The sequence below is a fragment of the Cricetulus griseus genome, chromosome 2 (genome assembly GCF_003668045.3).
Source record: "Cricetulus griseus strain 17A/GY chromosome 2, alternate assembly CriGri-PICRH-1.0, whole genome shotgun sequence".
Lineage (NCBI taxonomy): Eukaryota > Metazoa > Chordata > Mammalia > Rodentia > Cricetidae > Cricetulus > Cricetulus griseus.
In genome coordinates this window covers 95813771-95835677 of record NC_048595.1, presented here as the reverse complement: position 1 = coordinate 95835677, position 21907 = coordinate 95813771, and positions in this window count along the sequence as shown.

The window sequence follows — 21907 nt, the reverse complement described above, 5'->3', positions numbered from 1 at the left end:
AGAACACAGAAATTCCCAGATTGGGTAACACTCATGACAGAGAAGAAAGGACAAAGCCACTTCCAAAGAGACAAACAGAAATCAAAGTTCAGGAAGGGGTCAGTGGTGGATGGTGGCAGATAATGCTTTGTAAGGTGTGTGTATACACCCACCCTCTGTCTTGGTCTGTAGCTGGCTTTGTAGAAATTTATAAATGCATTCACAACATGGAGGGACAAGAAACAAACCAAAAGGACTTGGGTTTTCAAAGGCCTTTGGGATTTCTGATTAAAGACAGCAGGAATAAGGCACTCACACTCCTGTCCCTTCTTGGAATCCCACTGACATCAACAATGGACAAATATGAAGGAAAGAATGCTGTTTTCTATGGGGTCAGGTCCACAACCCCAATCTCCAAGCTCTAAAGCCTTCCTCCCAATCCCATGAAGTCTGAAGGATAGAGAGAAGACAAGGGGCTGCCCAGGGTCTCAGGAAAGACAGGTATTTCCCTAAAGGTGAGGAGAAACACACATTTTAGGGCTAGATGTTCACTGAGACAGACAAGTCATCCCTGTAGAAGATGGACAGACTCTGAGGAATACTTGGGAAGCCAGGACTAAGGGCAAAATCCTATCAACTGCTACTTCCATTGTCAGAGACGAGTTTCTGGTGTGGGCACCTGCCTGAGGCAAAGTGGGTAAAAGCGGCAGCCTGTTTTAGTGTGTTGTCTGTAGTGATAATAAAATACTATGACCAAAATCAATTTGGAGAGGAAAGGACTTATTTCATCTTACAGCTTACAGCCCATCATGCCGACATCAGGCCAGGAACTCAAGGCAGGAACCTGGAGGAAGAAACTGAAGCAGAGACTATGGAGGAACAATGCTTACTAGCTTGCTCCTCATGGCTTGCTCAATTTGCTTTTTTTTTTTTTTTTTTTTTTTTTTTTTTTTTTTTTTACAAAACCCAGGACTATCTTCCCAGGGTGTCACTGCTTACAGTGGGCTGGGTTCATCTACATCAATCATTAATCAAGAAAATGCCCCCATGAACTTGCATATAGGCCAATCTGATGGAGACATTTTCCCAGTTGAGGGTCCTCTTCCTAGATGACCCAAGTTTGTGCCAACAAATAAATAAATAAATAACAACAACAACAACAAAAAAACTAACCAGCACACAGCCTACAATTTTAGAAGCCTTTGCTGAATGGCATGGATCAAAAGCCAAAGGGGAATGTACATCCAGAGAAAATGAAAGAATAGACTTGATAAAAGTGGATTTGAGACAAGAAACCTGGATGCAAGTTCCAGGCTCTCCTGTCTGTCTCCAAAAAAGCAGCTAATTTCTTGAAGAAGGAACAGAAAAGAGCCCACACAAGAGTTATGGATATTCTTGCAAAGGAAGGAGGCATATGACTTCTAAGGGGGCATAAGCATAAGACATCTTGATTATGTTTGCAGCATCCAGGATGCTTCCCACGGGTGCGTCTGCTGATGCCAAATGAGAGCATTATTTCTGTTGTGAAAAAAATAGACTTGGTCATGGACTTGAGCTAGCCAAGTAAATATTTTCTTGGCAGTGTACAACATCAGTGCAAAATGCCTATTATGCATAGTCTATAATTATAGCATTCAATTAACATTCTCAAGTGATTATCATTTTGGGCATGGTGGCTGGGACTTGGGAGATGTGAGTCCTGCCTGAGATTTTTGCCCAGAAACTGCAAGCTGATGTTTGAGTTGGAGGTTTGGTACTGACACTCCAGGGGGAAGGATGCCCAGGAAGTGGGGATTGTGTAGTATTCACATCATAACCTGTTACACCTTGTTGTCCAAATGATTTGGTGAGGCCAGGCTTTGTGCAACATACAGTTTCCCATCTAAAAGATCCTTCCCAATATTTGTTTGCTTGGTTCATTTCTGGGTCTCATGAAGTTTTGACAATCTCTCTTCCCTAGTGTTTTATAAGGTAATACAGAAGGAAAAAAACCCAATATATGTAAAGAGCAGTTAGACCTAAACACAGGAGGACAGGGCTTGATTTAGTGTCTATGATGAGCAATTGGTAATTATCAAGTTTACAACAACCCGTGAGAAGAGGAATATGTTACTTTTGTGTTTCTGTAACAAAATTCCTTACATAAAAAGGCTTATGGAAAAGAAAGATTTATGTTGATTCCTGGTTTCAGAAGTATCATTCAATCATGATGAGGAGGGTGTGTCAGAGCAAAGCAATTCATATCTTGGTGGCCAGGAAGCAGAGGAAGGAAACTATAGTATCAGCCAAGACCCCACCCCCTATTTCTTCCAAAGAGGCCTACCTCCCAAACCTAAGACCTCCCAGAATCTTCCCAAATAATACCACTAGCTGGAACCCAAACAATGGGTCTGTGTGGAACATTTCATATTCCAGCCACAATAGGTGGCATCATCCCCATTTTACAGAAGAGATAACTGACTCAGAGAGGTTATATAATGGGATCAGATAGAGGAGACAGGACTGAAAGTCAGTCATCAGAGAGTGAGCTGGTTAGCACCAAAGGAGTCAGAAACACTTCTTAAAATAACCTATCTGCTGCAATACTTTGATGAGGTCCAAGACAAAAGCATGAATATATGCATTTCATTCCACTCCCATGCAAAAATCTCATTAAAATAGCCAAGAGCTATAATAAGAGGGGCAAACATAATGTGACCGAAAACAGGGAAGGGTGTCCTTCATTTACTAGACACGACAGGGACTTTCTGGAAGTTGAAATGGAGATGGCTGTACTGTAGGGGATGGTGGGGCTGACCAAGCACCACTAGCATCCGTTCATTTCTGCATGCTCTAGCAGTGGGGGTGGGAGTGGAGACAGAGCTGCCAGATGTGCACTAAAGTGAGAGGGTTACCTATGGCTCCTTTGTGCCAGGCCTTGGAATATTCGAATGGGTGAGTACTCCACTACTCCAAGGCCACTGGCTTTTGTGACTGGCAACCAGTAGGTGGCAGAGTCAGGCCTGGAATGTCTTTGCCTGGGAGGTTGACCCAACTGATGTTCAGCACCCTAGGATGAACTGGAAAGCTCTGAAAAACCAGTGTTTTGTGGGAGCTAATGGAAACTCAGCTTTGGCAAATGGTAGGGAAGCTCCCGAGGGCATGGAAAACCCAGAAGAGAGAGGGACTGGATGTGAGAGAGGCTTGGTCACTTCAGGAAATATGGTACTGTTGGCCCTTAAGGCTGGCACATAATTGTTCATCTCAGGTGCAGGGATGGAAGCTCAGGAAGAAGGAGAAGACATGGGATACACAGTGCCAGTGCTTGAGAAAATGGGAGGCACTGGTAAGACACACCCACACCCCTAGAGACCATGCTTCCAGACCCAGGAAGAAATAGAGTGGACAGGGTTCTGAGGTGTCTGAGCAGAAGAGAGGGTGGAGAAGTGTACCCCAAAACTTTAGAGCATCCTGGGGAAAGGTTGGGATTGTTGAACATTACAGCCAAAGGAAAGCCCCATCAAGACAGCATAGTGTGGCTTTGGACTTGATTCTATGCTGCCAAGTTTAATGATCTCACATCCCTGGTCTCAACAAATAGGATTGAGAAGCTGAGAAGTGGATGGTCACATTAGTACTCACTATTCCTCCTGGGCACATTTCCTCATCTGCACTCTCTGGTGAGGACATGATCTAGTCATGGTGTGGTGGCTGGGAGGCTCATAAGCAGCCTGGCACTGAAGTCCAAGCTCAGCAACTGTAAATGGCAACGCTGGGTTTTCATTCCTTTAATCCTCTTCCAAACTGATGCTTCTTCCACTATTCAGTGATGGCCTCTTCTGGAAAAAGAAACAGAAACAAACCAATCTACATTTCATTTGCTTGGCACATTAAAGAGTGCTCTTGGTATTCCCGCTGCCAAGCTTTCCAAGTCCATCTCATGTCATGATTTAGCATTTCCTCTGTCTGAACCTGCTTTCCTCGCCATCTCCCCAATTGACTTATCCTTCAACACTTAGCTCAGCTATCATCTCTACCCTTGCACACACCTGTCATGGTGCACCATCATCTCAGGTTGCAACCACAGGGGCATCTGTCTCTCTTCCTAGTCATCGAGCCTCAGGGGACAGGGGCTGTGTCTTATTTCTCTTTACTTATCACCCAGTAGATAATAAGCCTGAATGAATGTTTGCTAAAGATTTCCTTGAGGTGGAACCCATGAACTATTTGAAGGAAAATGCATTTTTTCCACTGTTGGCTTTAAGCCACACACACATTCTTGGTTCTGAGTCATTCTGCACTAAAAAGCAAAATAGAAGTCTTTAGACTATGTGAATTTTCATAATTTCCCCATTTTAACCTCCATTCTCACCCTCAACTCATCTGTGCTATCTTTGTCCTGGGATATGGACACAAGTGAGAGTCAGTTTCTGGGCCCAGACTAAATGAGTGTGACACACCTCCATGGCAGTTATTCAGAGGGAGGAGCCATCCAGGCTTTACCTATTCTAAATGTCATGGTTCCCTTCCTGCCCCAGTAGACATCCTATGATACTTGTAATACAAAGAGTTGTTCCAGTAACTGGATCGGGACACACACAGCCATTGGATTGGGTCTCTACAATAGGTACAGAAACAGATGTGGAAAACTGTGATCCAGGGACCAGGGGACCTGAGTTCTTGTATGGGTTTTATTTGTGTGTATTGTATGCATCTCTCTCTCTCTCTCTCTCTCTCTCTCTCTCTCTCTCTCTGTGTGTGTGTGTGTGTGTGAGTGTGTGTGTGTGTGTCTGTCTGTCTGTCTGTGTGTAGGTAAGAAGTGTTTTTCCTTGGTTGCTCCCCACCGTTTTTGGTTTTGTTTTGAGACAGAGTTCTCTCTCTCTCTCTCTCTCTCTCTCTCTCTCTCTCTCTCTCTCTCTCTCACACACACACACACACACAAAACCACGCAGTTTTTTTTTACATGGGTCATGGGCATTCAAGCTTGGGTTCTCATGCTTTTATTGCAAACACTATGACTAAGCCATCTCTAGCCCTGTGGTGTGGGTTTTATTATCCAAATGTGCATGCTTTGGGGTGACATGCTCCCTCTCGTTTGGACTCAGCTTCCGTCCACACAGAAAGCAAAGGTGGGGAAACAATCTAAGTTTCCTTTGGGGAAGCTTGAGTCTTATTATGAAGCTTGAAGCAGTGCCTGAAATCCATCAGCAGGAGCACTTTGATTGGGAAGATACCCCACGGCCCACAAATTGGACCTTCCCCTTCCCCAACTGTGTGATTGGCATCTCATCAATAAGGTCCTAACATCTGGCTTAGAGAATCAGAACACTGTCTCTAAACTGACTGTCAGAACCGTTCTGCCAATCGTTGAAAACCATTTTACTGTCTAAATGAAAGTCTGTGAGCTGGACCAACACAGTGGCCCTGGGAAGGTGGGGCAGGATTCTGAGCACAGGGAGGTGAGTCTGTTTATTTGTTTCCTAATTCTAATTAGAGAAAGGAAAAGAGTGTCAGGAGTCTTTAGTGATTCACATCTTAATAGCTTGGTTATAATTTATTAATCCCTTTCATCAAATTTTCAGCATCCTTCCCCCAGGAGTCTAAGACTGACTCAAATGTATTTATTGTTTCGAGGTGGGGTGTCATTAAATATTTGGCATCTCCTAAAGCTGTTGAGAAGCTGGGCCTTATACCATGTGCTGGCACACAGTTTCTGAAGGGAAAAACATAGACAGGAAGGACATTGAGTAGAATGGGTTATATGCATGTATTTGTTCTTAAAATTCATGTGACCTCACACTTTTCCAGTCCTGGCAATGCAAGAGCCCCCACGTCATGTTTGCTTGCAATTTCCTGTCACTGGCCAGTCAGGGGTTTTCCTTAGAGTGGATCCAGCATCTCCCATGTTCAGTGTGCAGTGAGGTCTACTCACTCTGGTTCTCTCCTACAACACACCAGGATTTGTGGCACCATTATTAATGATTTGTCATCACAGAGAAGGAGGAACTTCAGTGGTCAAAAGACCAGTAGTGGGTGAAGTAACTCAGAGTGATAACTTCTCAAGACGGGAAGGGCCCACTCTCTATCTTTTCCAGGTTCCCATTAGTTACTTTTATGTGGCTGTAACCACAGCCCATCACAGAAGCTACTTGAGGGATGAAAGACTGAGTTTTGGCTGATGAGGTCAGAGGATTTCAGTCTGTCATGGAGGGGAAGGCATGGAGGTGGCAGCATGTGACAGAGTCTGTTCACGTTACAGAAGATTGGGAAGCAGGGAGTGAGGCTAGAAACAGGGGGCCACACTTAGTGATATACCCAGTAGCGAGGCTTCACCTAGAGAAGGTTCCATAGCTTCCCTAAACCAACTGGGGAACACATATTCAAAATCTGGGTTTGGGGAAGACCATACAGATCTAAATCACTCTTCTATAGCATTTCTGATAGACATTCACAGATAGAGTTCATCTCTGGAAGCAGCCCTTCTGATAGGGAGGGCTTTCCTTTATCAAAGTTCTCTATCAGGTTGGTGGGTATAAGAAGACTGTTCAGTTGCTCAAGTGCTTGCTGAGCAAGTGTGGGGACCAGAGTTCAGATTCCCAGAACCCACATAAAAAGCTAGACATGGTGGCTCATGCTTGCAATCCCAGTGCTGGGGAGGCAGACATGGACAGATGCCTGGAACTCACTGACCAAACAGTCTAACCAAATTGGTAAGCTTTAGATTCAGTGAGAGACTCATCTCAAGAAAATAAGTGATAGAAGAGAACATTAACTTGTAGTTTCCACACTCACCCACATGTGTGTACCTACACACACACACACACACACACACACACACACACACACACACACACACACACAGAGAGAGAGAGAGAGAGAGGAGAGAGAGAGAGAGAGAGAGAGAGAGAGAGAGAGAGAGAGAGAGAGAGGGAGCACCCACATGTACACACACAAAATAATAATGGTGGCAATATTTTTTTTTAAAAAGGAAATTCTCTGTGCTGTATTAAACCCTTCTTTAATTTCTCTCTGTGGTCTGAAGTTTTCCCTAAGGCATTCTTAGCCTTTGGACAGCAAATGAGAGCCTGACTCTGGATGAGGTCAAAGGAGGAACAATCTGGAAGTTATACACAAATGCTAGCAGCCCCAGATGTATTTGCCTTGGGCATGGGAGTAGGTCTCTGGGGTACAGTGGAACAGTAATTACTCATATTTTAATGCCTGAAATATGGTTTATCATCACTCAAATTCATGTTGAGGCTTGGTCTCCAAGGTAGCAATGCTGAGAGGTCTGGTGGCATGCTCTTTGGACCTTCAGAACTGTGAGCTAAATATTTTTTTAAAATACTTAGCATCTGGTATTTTGTTGTAAGCAGTAAATAGACCAGCCCACATGTGACTTCTGATTAAGAAAAAGAACCCACCAGCCATGGCGGGGAGAAGCAGGGGAATGGGAGGTGAATGGAATTGGGGTGCATGATGTGAAACTCTCAAAGGGTCAATAAAGAAGTTATTTTATAAAGATGACTTTAATATGTACTCATAGCAAATACTTAACTCTACCTTGTCTTTCTTATGAACTAAATATACCATGTAGCAAAACGTACATTAACTTACAGATAGCAGATGCTACCACTGTGTGTAAACTTTATATTAGCTATTTAAGCTTAAGGACTTAAGATGTAAAATGATAGTCTGGTTTACTATAGTAAATTACCTGGCTTGTCTTCGGACTAAAAGAAAAAAAAAGAAAGAAAAAAGAAAAGGAAAAAAAGAAGAAGAACCCTTTATGTGGTCTAGCTTAATATATTGAAATTCTAGGATATTTTTTTTTTTACAAAGCCTCAGATAACAATGTTCATTTTTGATACTCATGTCTATCTCATTGGACTCCTCATAAGGAAGAAAGTGGTTGGGCAATGCAGAATTTAGGGTTTTCCTGGTTTCCTTGGCTAAGTCCCATTTTCATATTGCTTTTCAGGATAGCGACTTCCAAAGCAGTAGACCTTGAGCCTGAAGCCCTTACACTCTCCTCCCTCGGATTGCCCTTCAACTATCACATGCATGTTTGGACTCAGATTAACATTGAGCTTTCCTCATCAATGCCCAGATGGCTCAGTGGCCTCAGGCATGGTACCATCCATGTGTTTGGGCCTTCTGATTCTGAGTTCTTCTAATTGCTTGTTGGAAGCAGAGGTCATCCAATTCTCTTGGTCCCATATTTATGTACCCAGTCATGGTCTGGCTTTCTTACCTACCTAAGTAATCCTGGTAGAACAGTGTCTTCAGCATCCGTATCAGTGTGACTCAGGAGTTCACATGCCAAACACAGAATCTTTTTCCTTTCTAGTAGTAGGCAATGCTAAACCTTAGATACTATAGCCTGTAAGTGCCGTATTCATAGTCATTCCTCAGACTGGAAACCAGTTCCTCTCGAAAGCTGTTCTAGCCCCATTGTTTCCTTGGAGTTACACAGGAACCATTTTCATGGGTGGATCCAGAATACACACCAAATACTTGTCTCCCAGTCATCCTGATGAGCATCCACTGAAGGACCCCAAGGTTTCCAAGTGGCCAAAAACCCCACATCTGGAGTCTGTGCACTTTTCTCCATCTGGTCCACTGAGGATCAAGTGCTCATTCAGGATGCTCATCCTAGCCGTCCAGAAAGCAGTGGAAACCCTGCAAGGTAGAAAATCTAGAGAGCAAAGTGCTGGCACCAATCTTCCCATTACGTGCAGCAGCAGCATATTCATCTGAACAACAGGGGTTGGGAGGCATCTGTGTTGAATTTCTTCCTGATAGGATACAGGGGGAGACTTGCTGTGCCTGATGCTGTCCAGCCATTTTTTTTTTTTTTCAGGAGAATTACTTTCTGTCCACTATAGAACATGGCACTTCACCCTAAAATCAAATAAGATGTGGAAAGATTTGGTCTTTCACTGATACTGGTTATTGGTATTATGTAGGGAGACACTGTAGCCCCGCCCCCAGGTAACCTGGACAGGTGTGCTGGAACAAGCCCGTGAAGGCGGGGTGAGGGGAAGTCTAAGGTGACATCAGGAAGGCTTTTTAAGGGACCACGGACACGTGGACCTCCCCTTCTTCTGGCCCTTCTCCCGGCTCCTTCCTCTTCGCTCTGGCCTGGCTGCCCTGGCACGCTTTGGCCTGTGCTTGGCTGGTGTATCTGAATAAAGAAGCCTTTGCCCTATTGACTGCTGGTTGGTCACTCTACAATATTATAGCTACCTGCCTGTGTAACAGTGGCCTGAATCCCAAGCAAGTTATATAGATTATTTTTCAGGCTTACACTCCATGAAATGATACAGAATGTTGGTGGTAGTGATGGCAAGGTATTTTTTAACTTTACGTATATGGGTGTTTTGCCTACATATATGTGTATACCATGTATGTGCCCAAAGAGGGCTTCAGATTCCCTGGGACTAGAGTTGCAGACAGTTTTGAGCTTCCATGTGGGTGCTGGGAATCTAATCTGGGTCTTCCAATTGAACAGTCCACGCTCTTACTCATTGAGTGTCTGCCCATCCTTGACAAACAAGCATTTTGCTGAGATCTTAAATTCACATGTCCTTGATCAGCTTCTCCCTCTGTCTGGCATCAGTTCAGCTAGCTCCAGGAGCAGAGATATGTGATGGCTGATCTTGATTGACACATCTGTGGGACTCTCTGTGAGGATGATGATTCCAGAAAAGTTTAACTAAAGAAGGAAGTGGGTAGCTGGGGTCCTGGATGGAATCAAAAGGAGGCAAAAGGCAAGCTAAGTGCCAGCATTCATTTTATGTATAGAACATAAAATTCAGTGTGACTTTAACATCTCCCTTCTTGGAGCATATCTATCTAGAAATAGACCATGAAGTTTTCTGTTCCCATCCCCCCATTTCCCGTATATAACTCTGAGATCCTTTTAACAAATATTTATAGCATGTGACCAACCCATACATTAGATAGGCCATCCCTATAAGTGGAGAGAAAATGATGCTAATCCCTGCCACTTTGACTCCCTCAGTCTGCAGAGCTGTTTTGTCAGGAGGAGGCCTTTAATGTCTCTTAATTCCAGGTCCCTATATCCCTTAATCCCAGGTCTCTGTCTCCAGGAAGCGAGTATGTGTGGCTGGCATATGACTTTGAGATGAACTTGCTTTCCAGAAACTGCAGATGGGTCCTGACATGGTGACTTTTCAGGCTGATTCTCGGTTTTGGAAGAACAGGACACACGCAGAGCATGCTGGCATTGGAGCAGTGGGCATGTCCACCTGGGGAAGTGTGATGGTGCTGCAGGCAGGGGAAGCTTCCCCAGTCTGTTTACAGCTCTAGAACAAGAGATCCGTTTCCTTGTCATGAGCCTAGAGTGTGCAGGGCTGAAATCAATCAGAGCAGGAAGAAACAAAAGTTGAGGGAGGTCTCTACATAATTTGAATTTTTCCTCTGTGGCAAAGAGAGCATGTTTGTTTAATATTTATGTGGACTGATTAAAGTGGGAAGGGCTACAGAATGAGAGCTTGATAGGGTGGGCGTTGGCAAGTCTGGGGTGCTTGACTGTAGTCATGACATATTGTTCTTGGATGTCCTGTATGGAGTGTTGGGCTTGTTAGCCACATGATTGGTAGGAAAGAACATGACTTTTTAAGCTAAGAATAGAGAGTGGGTGGGTGCATAAAAGAGTACTCATAAAGACCTTGCTTGTGTGGACCTCCCTTCACAATGGGCACATATGGAACCAAGTGACAGTGGTGGAAAAGGACAGGGGCAGAAGTGCCAAGGCACTGCTTGAGCTGTTCTGAGAATGCATGACCTTCTCTCTTATGGTTGGCAGTTATGACCCTGATGGTCCTGGCCATGAGCCTTTGAAATATCTGGAGAGAAAAAGAAGCCTCTAGAGCCCGTGGTTCTCAACCTTTGAGTCTTGGCCCCTTTGGTGGTTGAGCAACTGTTTCACAGGGTCACTTAAGACCACTGAAAAACACAGATGTTTATATTGCAATTCATAACAGTAGCAAAATTACAGTTATGAAGTAGAAACAAGAATAATTTTATGGTTAGGGTCACCACAACATGAGGAGCTGTAGTATTAAAGGGTCGCAGCATTAGGAAGGTTGAGAACCACTGGTCTAGAGAGCATGCTTGGTGACACCTGCTGTGGGGGTAAATCAAAACCATGCTTGGATTATGGACCACTGTAAAGAGCAGGCTGGGAAATTCTGGTGTCCAATTGTTGCCTTGCCTTTCTGTGTCTTCTCTTTTGGGATTCGTCCTGACCTTCCCATCTGCTGGAGCAGTGAGCTGAAAACTTGTTCACTCTTCAGGGGCCAGTGGGGACCACGAGTGGATGAGTGGCTTAGCTCTACAGCCCATGATTGCCCCATGGGGCCTTGCTTCAGGAAAAGGGTTAACTGCTACTAGCCAAGGATGAAAGCCTCTGTCCTAGTAGGACCCCAGGTTCATCCATCAGTTAGCTCATATAACTGGGACACACTCTAGTCTGGGCCATAATTAGTTCTGGAGACAGGACTTATCCATTTGCCTTTGTTCATTCTTCATGGCAAGCAGCTGCCTGGGATTTAGAAGTTCCGAGCCGGGTTTCTCCAGGCAAAGTTAGCCATCTTCAGGAGACGTGGTCCTCTGGCTGAGCAAGCAGAACCAACATGGGAATTCTACTCCAACTTATCTGCCCGGTGCATCAGTGGGCTGAAGGTTCAGACATGTGTCAGTCTTGCCTCTTCCCCACTTCCTGGACCACCAGGCAAGCTCTCCCTAAGTCTCGGTTTCTCTATCTTGTAAATGCCTGGTTACAACAGCCCTTCTTCAAATCTCATGTTTGAAGGTGTCATTGGTCACTTGATGTCTATTCCTAATGTTTGTACTAAAGGACATAGCATTTTAATTGTCCTTTTCTTTAAAAATAAAAACATCAAATCAGGAATTTAAGCTTGTAGCCAGTGAACTTTCCACCCTTGTTTTCCCTTAGGAGAAATAATCCCCAGGATCCCAAGGAAGCACAAGTCCAGAACTTGCCCCAGAGAAGGATTCTCTTAGTTTTTGTCTTAAAAACAACAACAACAACAACAACAACAACAACAAAATTTTGTGATGTCCTTTCCCTTCAAGTAAAGTCAGTGACTGAACTTCCGCTCCTCTCCAAAATTTTTTTGTGTAAGTTTAGGCTGATTAAAGCAGGATTTGATCTTCTCTCCAGATGTTTTGATCACAGAAGGGCCACATATGTGCACACATTCCTGGATATTTTTAGAGTTTTTACAGGATCCAAAGCTCTAACTGCTTTTTCGCTCTGTGCTTTGTGGCTGGGCCCGGGGGATGCTCTGCCAAGGCGGCTGGGGCTGGTGGCAGAGGGCCTGGCCTGGGGGAGGCTTCCAAAGCAGCCTTGCTCAGTGACGTGGGACAGGAAGTTACTCTGTGGCATTCTTGGAGACTGGAAGGCTTCAGTCCCTGGGGCCTCTCTAGCCACCAAGAAGAAACAAACTGATGCGTTGAAGATTTCGAGGTTACGTGGGTAATTCCCTGAAGGATTCTGGCTGCCAGTTCCCTCAGCACACACAGAACTTGCAAGATGGACATCACAGAGTAGAGTGGAAATATTGGTCAGAAAGTCAGATGTGTCTCAGGCTGCTTACACAACCAGCTCTCTTTTTCTACTTGCTCTCAGTTTCTCAATCTACTAAATGGGATGTATTGTACCTGTTGCCCATGAATCTGACCACTGTGACCCGGAGTCAGGCTGCCTGGTTTTGAAAGTAAAACTGTGATGGGGCACAGCCATGCCCATTTATCTATGCATTGCTTACAACCTCAGGGTTGACCAGTTACAACAGAAACCAACTGGGCTGCAGGCCTGAAGTGGCCACCCTCTGGCCCTTTAAGGAAAAGTTTGCTGACTGACATCCTCACCCTTATCATGTGGTCAAAGGTTCCTTTCTGCTGGCAATTGGGATCCTTTTTCTTTCCTTTGGGATAGTGGGAAACCCCTAAAATGTGTTTCCTGTTGTCTCCCAGAGGTCTTCAGTAGGACTGAGCCCCTGACATCCACCACAAAAACCTGTTTCTCTCTACACTGTACAAACTTTCTGCCTTCTCCTTCCTTATCTCGTCCCCTTCTCCACATATTAGTGCTGTCTAGGATATCTTCACCCCAAGCCCCACATCCTCAAATCCTTAACTTGGGATCTGCTTATAACCATTGCCAGCCATGTTAGTGTTAGTGTTATTGTTAACCTGACAAAATCTAGAATCACCAGGGAGATGGGCTTCGAGCCTGCTTGTGAAGAATTTCTCTTAATTGGGTTAAACGAGGAAGATAGACCTAGCCTGAGTATAGGCAACATCATCTTTCATGAGCTGGACCCTGGACAGAATAAAAAAGAGAGAAGCTGAGTATTTGCATGGATGTGTCCATGCTCTCTTCCCAATGTAGAGGAAAGGTCACTTGACCAGCTGCTTCAAGCTCCCCACTGCCTTGACCTCCCTGCCATGAGGAGACTGCACCCTGACTGTGAGCTGAGACCTACTCTTGCTTCCTTACACTGTGTTTGTCATAGTGCTCTGTCACCGCAGAAAGAGATGCTAAGACATTGGTCTATGACGAGATTTCAGTCTCGGCATCCGTTTTATTTACTTTGCCTTGCTCCCTGTGTGAGGTCATCCACTGTTTTCTGGACTCAGGTAAAGTGCAACAAAAGTATGTGTGGGATGTGCTCACCTGAGAGGCTCCCAGGGCACTGAAGGCTCAACCCAGAAGGAAGTGAGCAGGTGACGGCTCTGTGATGTGAACCTTGGTCTAAAGAGGGAAGCTGTCAGAGAAATACCTATTGCTGCTTCTTTCCTGGGCTTGCAAGGAGTGTGTTTGCTCTTGGAAAATGTTTCAAGAACTCCTAGGTGCTGAGCAAACACTATCATGAGACCAACCATGTCTCTTTGGCACTTTTTGGGGACAGTGGTACTTTGTATGCTAACTGCTGCACTTCTCCATTTTTCCTGCCCAGATCACTGAAGTTTTTTTTTTTTTTTTCATTCTATTCCAGTAAAGTCCCCAAAGAATTGTAGTTCTTGTCTGAGGCTTTGATTTCTAGAGGACCTGTGACTGAAAACAAACAAACAAACAAACAAACAAAAACAACCAAACTCTTGATGTCTGTCTCACCAGAAAGGATGCATGGATAAGCATGTGAAAAAATGTTCAACATCCTCAGTAGAAATGAAATCAGGCTATGGTCCACTACCCACTAAAACAGCCAAGCTGAAGAAAGACTGATCATACCTACTGCTGGTGAGGATGTGGGGGAACCAGAACTCTCATACTGTGCTGGTGGAACTGTACAATGGCACTATTACTATGGAAAACAATGTGACAATCTCTCAAAAAGTTAAGTATACACTGAACACATGACACAGACATTTCCTCTACAAAAAATAGAGACATGTGTCCACACAGAGAGACTGTTTTGCTAATGGCCGTGGAAGATTTATTTGTAATTATCCCAAGCTGGAAATATCCATCCAGTAATCCAGTAAGTGACTGGATAAACATATTGTCATGTAAAGGTTCACTGGAATGCTAGTAGTCAATAAAAAGGAGTGGACTCTTAAGACAGGCAATAAGATACTTGAACCTTAGAGTAATTATATTGAGTGAAAGAAGACAGATAAAATGGTGAATACTGTATGGTTACATTTATGTAAATGGCAAGAAATTGAAAATTAGCCTATAGCAATAGAAAGCAGGTCAGTGGCTGCCTGTGAAGATCAGGAAAAGAGGCAGGGATAATGGACAATAAAAGAGGAGGAGACATCATTTTAATTTGGAGGATGTTATAGTGAACACACAGAAGCCAATTCTAACTCAGTTATAAACTTTCAATATGAGTGCTTCATTATATCTCAACAAAGCTCCCTCAGAGCAAGGATACAGGAGATGTATTGGAGAGTTGCTCTTCATTTGCTGTCTCCTGGGAATGCTCATTGAAATAAAACCAATGGTATAAAAACAAGCTACTTGTTATTTCCCTGGCTGAGACAGAATGGTGCAGCCCAAAGAAGGAAGGAAGGAAGGAAGGAAGGAAGGAAGGAAGGAAGGAAGGAAGAAGGTAAGGAAAGAAAAATAAGGAATGAACAAAGGAAGGAACGAAGGGAGGGAGGGAGGGGCAGTACTTGGGAATTCGGAGCTGATTCCTTCATCTCCTTAAGGCATCTTCATATGTGAAATAGAAAGACATTTTACCAAGTTGCCTTCTCTATGTGGGTGATTTGAGAAAAAGCAAGAGTCCCCACTTACAAGTGTAAATGAACAAATCTTTGCGTCTTCATGCCAAGCACTGCCAAGCACTGCAGAAAGCCCACTCTTAAATGGCACATGTCCAGCCCGAGGTGTACCAGGAGCCCACGGAACCTCTTCTGGAATGGACTGTCCACCTCCCTTTTGATTTCCTACACTGACTGACTCTCTGAGTCTTCTTTGGTCCTTCAGTACTCGTTCCTGTCCCAATTCCCTTCTCTCTCTCTCTCTCTCTCTCTCTCTCTCTCTCTCTCTCTCTCCTCTCTCTCTGTGTGTGTGTGTGTGTGTGTGTGTGTGTGTGTGTGTGTGGTGTGAATGCACATGTGTATGTGTTCGTGTGGAGGCTGCTGCTGCTGCTGAGTGTCTCCTCCTTCACTATTATTTATTTCATTAGAAATTTAACTCTTTCCTTTCCATTAGTGTCTTAAGAGATGATATATATTGCCCAAACAGCATGTTTCTTTACAGGAAAAATAATAATGCTCCTAAACAATCAGAATTGAAGTCATGAAATTATAATGTAAAAACTTTATGAATATGTGTCAAGTAAATGGTACAAAGTGATTGTTTTAGTAATACTACCTGTTCTTTTTTGTGATTTTGATCCTAAATGATGTCAAGATTCTCAGCCACTATTCCTGACTGAGACAGTGCTTCTTGCTGAACCTGGGTTATGCTGATTTTGCCTAGTCTAGTCAGTCACATTGCCCTGGAGATCCCTTGTCTCTGCTCTGGCCTACTTTTTTTTTTAAACAAGGGTCTGGGGATCTGCCCTCTGGTCCTCACATTGCAGGGCAAGTTTTCAACCCACTGTGCAGTCTCCACAGCCTTCTTTGGGTGACCCAGTTGATATCATTTGCATTTTCTTCAATTCCCCAAGTTATCTTCTGTCATTGAGGGCTAGGTATGTCCACTCACCACATGGTCAGGGGAGCATCAGTGATCAGCAGGCAGCTCCCAATGTTTAGGGTCTCTTTTGGCACTGAGGGGAGACACCAGTATTCCAGGGGAGCCCAGTTTGGTGGCAGAGACTGACACACAACCATCCTGGCATCCTGTTTGATGTTATGGCAGAATAGCTTTGTGGAGGATGTGGGACAGTTCCAAGGGAAGAGGAAATGTCATAGTTGGACCCAACTGCAAGGGTATTTGCCAAATAGAAGTGAGAGGAGAAAATTCTAGGCAAGGAGCATAACTCCTTTCTTAAACAAGAGCTGTAGAACACATAGAACATGTGAATGGTTTGGTGTGGACAAAACTCAACAAGAGGTGAGGCTGAGGAGAAGTCAGGCCAGATCATGGAAGGAAACCTCATACATGAGCTGAGGCTTTGGCCTTGAATTTCAAGGCACTGGTTAGGCTCCGATGGGTTCTAAGTCTGTAAATGACAGCCATGGGTTATTCTTCTGGGGTGATTTGTAGGTCCCTGTTCAAATATTCCTCAGGAATGCTTTCTTTCAGACTAGGGCTTGAATATCACAGCACTGTCCATATGTGGGCCAGACAATCCTTGGCCTCCCTCTACTAGTGACAGTGGCACTTCCACAGTTCTGACAATACAAGGTGTCGCCATACATTACCAAATGTCCCCTCATGGAAAAACGGTTCCCTGTTGAGAACCATTGCACCGGAGTTGGGTGTTTTGTTTTGTTTGTTTGTTTGTCTTTGTTGCTGAATTTTGTTTGAAGAGTGTTCATATAGATGGTACCTTCTGCACTTGCCTTTGTCCCGCTCTCCAAGGTCCAGCAATGCCTGACTTCCAACCTCCCCATGAGCTATACTGGATGATGCCCTTGGCTGCCTACATAGCTTCACTCAGCACCTAGGGCTCAAACTCTCTGCTCCTGGGGGTGCTGGTTGTGGTTGGCTATAGTGAACCCACTGCCAGCAGCTATGTCTGCTTCTACTTCAGGCCAGTAAGGCACCTAATTCCCTGTGGGGCACGCCCCATGGTGTCCAGGAGACTCCTGGAAGGGTTCCCACCTCTAGGTCAGCTGGGACAGAGCTGTCCAAGCCTATTGGCACTCAGTCTGTCAGTCCAACTCTCTGCCAAGCCATAGCTTGGAGGGACAAGTTAGCTCAGAAGGCCTGCCAAGGAACGAGTACCAGGTCAGGGACAGAGGGCAAGTGGTGGCAGCTGGAACCCATGTGACTGCTGGAGGCTGAGTGTGCTGTGTCACAGGGCAGAACTGGCCATTGGCTCCTGCCTTGGCTCAATGTGAAAAGCTGTCACACGACTTGACTTTTCTGTGGGAGTCTTGTGTTGGGGGGCTGGAGAGGGAGGTGGGAGGGAAGAGGGAAGTGTTTTTAGGATCTAGGCTGGAAATATAAAATACACTTTCGAATCACAAGTTGCTACTCACAAGACCAAGTTGGCTTTGCTAATGCAGAAATTCGGCTTTGGGCACAGAGACAAACCTATGCATGATTTTGTTAGGGTTAGACATTGGTGGCTAAGAGAGGGTCCACTAGTAACTGAGTAGGGGCTACATATGGACCATTGTCTACTTCACCCAACATTACTATACAACAAAAAGCTGCCTCAGCCCCTCCCACAGCTTCTTCATTTGCTAATCTCATAGTAGCCCCATTTTCCAGTGGGGAGGGGGGAAACAAGGACCTGAGCCATCCTCTTGTTCATTTTCTCCCTTCATGCTTTCAAGGTTTCATTTTCATTTTTAGTTTTTAACTCCCAGCCACAGGCTCCCTTCACCTCTCTGTGGCTTCAAATTCACATATCAGCTATTCCTTCATACCAATGCACTGTAGGGAAGGATTCAAGGAGCCCCATGTCCTTGACAGAGGTCCAGGCTGGCTGAGGCTAGGGACCCTGAGTCAGGTATGATCCCATGGCTGTAAGGAGGGGCATGGCATGCCCCTCAGCAAGGACAGGAAAGCCCTGAGGGCTCCCCCAGCAGCTCCACTTACCTCAGCCCCCACTGAGCCAAGGGCTTTATTTAGCTGCCCCGAAATCCCACAGACCTGGGCTGCACTCCTGAGCTGGTGTCCTTGCTGTGGAAGAGGACAAAAGCTGGTGAGCAGGCTTTGGCCTGGGAAGACAGCCACCTGCCTCATGCTTGCCCAGTGTTTCATGTCAAGGGCTCACACTTATAAAATGTTTAGAAATAACATGTAGCATATTTAATCTCATTATATAAGCAGGATGTATTCAGTGTAGAATAAGTGGGAATCCCAGAAAAGGATAAAGCAGTAAATTCTGTCTTTACCACTATCCTAACCATGAGAGACAAGCCCTGATAAAATGTTGGAATAGTGTTTCTCATCTGTTCTTGAGTCATGGGTGTGGATATAGCTCTAAAGAATAAAAGCATAATATACTTCACACAAAACTACAAAAAGGATCGCAATTTAACAGGCATGAATCATAGAACTTTTAGTATTTTACAGCTCAGTGTATTTCATTGGTTAATCACCCCTATGATAGCCACTCAGGTCAAGATACTATCCATTTCCAAGCCTGAGAACTCCCTGTGTCCTTTTTCACTCCATCTCTTAAGACGTCACCAGTATCCTGACCTCTCTGATTGCAGACTGCATTGGGCTCTCCTTGAGTGTTGTATAAACAGAGTTATGAACAGAGTATGAACTTCCCTGTTGCCTAATGTGTAGCATTTACTACAGTCCTGACCTGGCAAAGGCCCTTGACACTGGTGTTTTAATGGTTGCTGAACAACTGAATGAATAAGTGAGTGAATAGAAGAATAAACTTTGTTTGTTATGTTGTGCTGTGGCCTCTTAACAGGTCACTGTGTTTTCCAGTAACCACCTGATTGTCCACATGGGGAAGAAGGAGAAGACAGGTGGCTAATGCAACAGTCGTGCTGAGAATAGACAATGACCTGGACTGGAGGGGCCGTGGGGAGAGTAAGGAGGGAGCAGGTTGTTCATGCCCCTGCTGTCTGCCTGGCACATGGGGCGGGGGCAGGGCTGTTGTGCCATGAGTAGAAGCACTGGGAGTATTTTTAGAAACTCCATCACACAGGGTAGCCACTTGACACTGTCGGTCACCTCTCTGCCATAGTGTCTCATAGTGGCATGCAGATCCTCTACCCTGGATCAGCCCTTGACCTCCTGCCAGCCCCCCCAAGGAAGCATGTGAGGAGCATGCCGAGCAGCTCAGGGTGATGATCAGCACAAAGCAAGAGGACTGTGATACTTTCCAAAAACACTTCACAGGAAATGCAAACATTTCAGTTCATAGAAAAATGGGTACACTTGTACTACACCCTAAGAAAGAGACATGGGACCAGAGTCATGACACTGATTCAAGTATATATCCCTCTTTTACTGTTGCAAGGTCCCCAGGTAGAAAAGGAGCCCCTTAGGCTGATGATGTGTTTGAACACTTGGTTCCTAGTTGGTAGCTCTATTTAGGAGGCTGAGGAACCTTTAGCATGTGGGGCCTAGCTGGAAGAAGTGAGCCATTGATGGGTGGGCCTTAAGTTTTATACCCTAGCTCTACCTCTGTCCTCAGCTCCTCTCTGAGGACAACCACTGATCAAACCTCTGTCCCCTACTACATCCGTGCCTTCCCCAACATCATGGACTAGATTCCCTCAAGCCATGAGCCCAAATAAATTCTTCCACCTTCTTATCAGGTAGTTGGTCATAGTGACAAGAGAAATACTACAGCCCTCCCACCACCTGGTGCTTGAGTACCTCTGACTATCTTTATAACATATATCCAGAGTTTACCTCTCATTTTCTCAAGTACTTATCGACACAATCACCATCATCTCTTGCTGACACTTTAAAATTACCTTCTCTTGTCTGCTTTTTTTTTTTTTTAAGTCATGCTCTCACTATGTAGTCTTGCTGGCCTGGAACTCACTATGGAGAGTAGGCTAGCCTTGAATGCAGAGATCTGCCTGCTTCTCCTTCCTAAGTGCTGGGGTTGAAGGCATGCACCATCATCCTTGACCTCCATCTTTCCCCCTTTCATTTCACTCTATAGCCAGAGATGAGGTGCTCTCCACAGATGAAACATTTGCAGTGTGTCTGGATCCTGAAGGAAAAGGAGGGATACTTGATTGGGATGTAACTGCATCAGTTGGAGAGACTGACTGGGTCATTCTTGTAGGAACAGGAACCACTGAGAGGGGGTATACTAAGAGCCACGATGAGACCCCATGATGGTCTGGGATGCTTAATGGGTGACACAGATCTCTAGGGTGTGCTGACATAGTGCAGGGAGGCCTGATACCAAATGGGATTTTGTTACTTGCCAAAGATTCATGGCCTCTGATCTTTTCTTAATCTCATAATTAATAGGCTTTGGGAGATGAAGTGGTGAGGGGAGATGAGAGGAGTGGTCTTTTTCCTGAATGACTTTGGAAATACAGGAAATTAGATCATAATGAGCCATTGAGGTCAAAGACTGTCATATTATAAATTTTTAACCATAGACAAATAAGCCTTGAGCAAACTATTGGAACAGCCAGGATTGATTATGAGGGTATTTCTGCAGTGCATGACCTGGCATGGTTTGTTTGTGCTGAGGATAGTGACACATCAGTCATCAGTATTTGGGGGTTCCACTTGGAAGGAGCCCACCGCTCAGCTGACTGCGCTGGCCTCTGTTGGATATGAGTGGTCAGACATGCCCAGTGGGGGGCAGGCAGCTTCACACAGGCACCTGTGCCCATCTGCCACTTTGGAAGAAGGACCAGATCACAGGGTTGGGAACGCCTCCTGGCCAGAGAACATGAGCTGAGCAGCTGTCCCTGCCATGCTGGCCTCAAGAAGCTCTCAGTGTCAGGGAGCTGGAGGTCCCCTGCGGTCAGCAGGTTATGTGAATGTCCTAGCTCAAATCAGAGGGAAGTCAGGTAGCCTGCTCTCAGACCCTTACTCAGACATAAATCCAGGGACTGCAAGAGTCTTCTCTCCCAGGCTCAAGGACAGACAAGACATCCTACAAGCCCTGTGGTGAGGCAGATGGGAGTTCCCAGAGCTTGGCCCTTAAGAGACTGGAGCAGAGACTGTGATAACGAAGTAATTCTTAGACCCCAGAACAACTCTGAGACACATTGTCCTTTGAACCATGAATATGTAATGAGGGATGGAAATGGTCACCAGTTACATGATGCTATGAACTTTATCTCACAAAGCTTTATGTTAAATATTTTTATCAGCAAGTTGGGGACAGACCGTGGATTCAGGCTTCTCATACATGACCTGATAGGAAATCAAGAAGGTAGCTGAGACATTGGGACGTGAAGCCTTGGACTGTGGCATGGGACCTGACACTCCAAGTGTCCCCAGTGTCTCTTTTGCTCTTCTCTAGAGGTAGAAGCTGAAGATACTGCAAACATTCTGTAGTCTTGGGGTTTCCCAACCTTGGATCTACTGCATTGTGGACTGGAACATTCTTTGTTTTGGGGGCAGACTGAACATTGTGAGATGTTTGGCGGAATCCCTGACTTTTGTCTGTTTGGTACCAAAGTTGATGACCTGCCTCCATTTGTGACAATCAAGTGTCCTCAGGGGATGAAATAGTTGCTGGTTTAAAGCGGTTCCTGTAAACAGTCTTGGCACTGCCTTATTGCTGGGCAGCTCTGGACATGGCACAGAACTCATGGTTCCTTAAGAAATGAAGCTTTGCTGCATCTTCTCCAGACTTCCGTG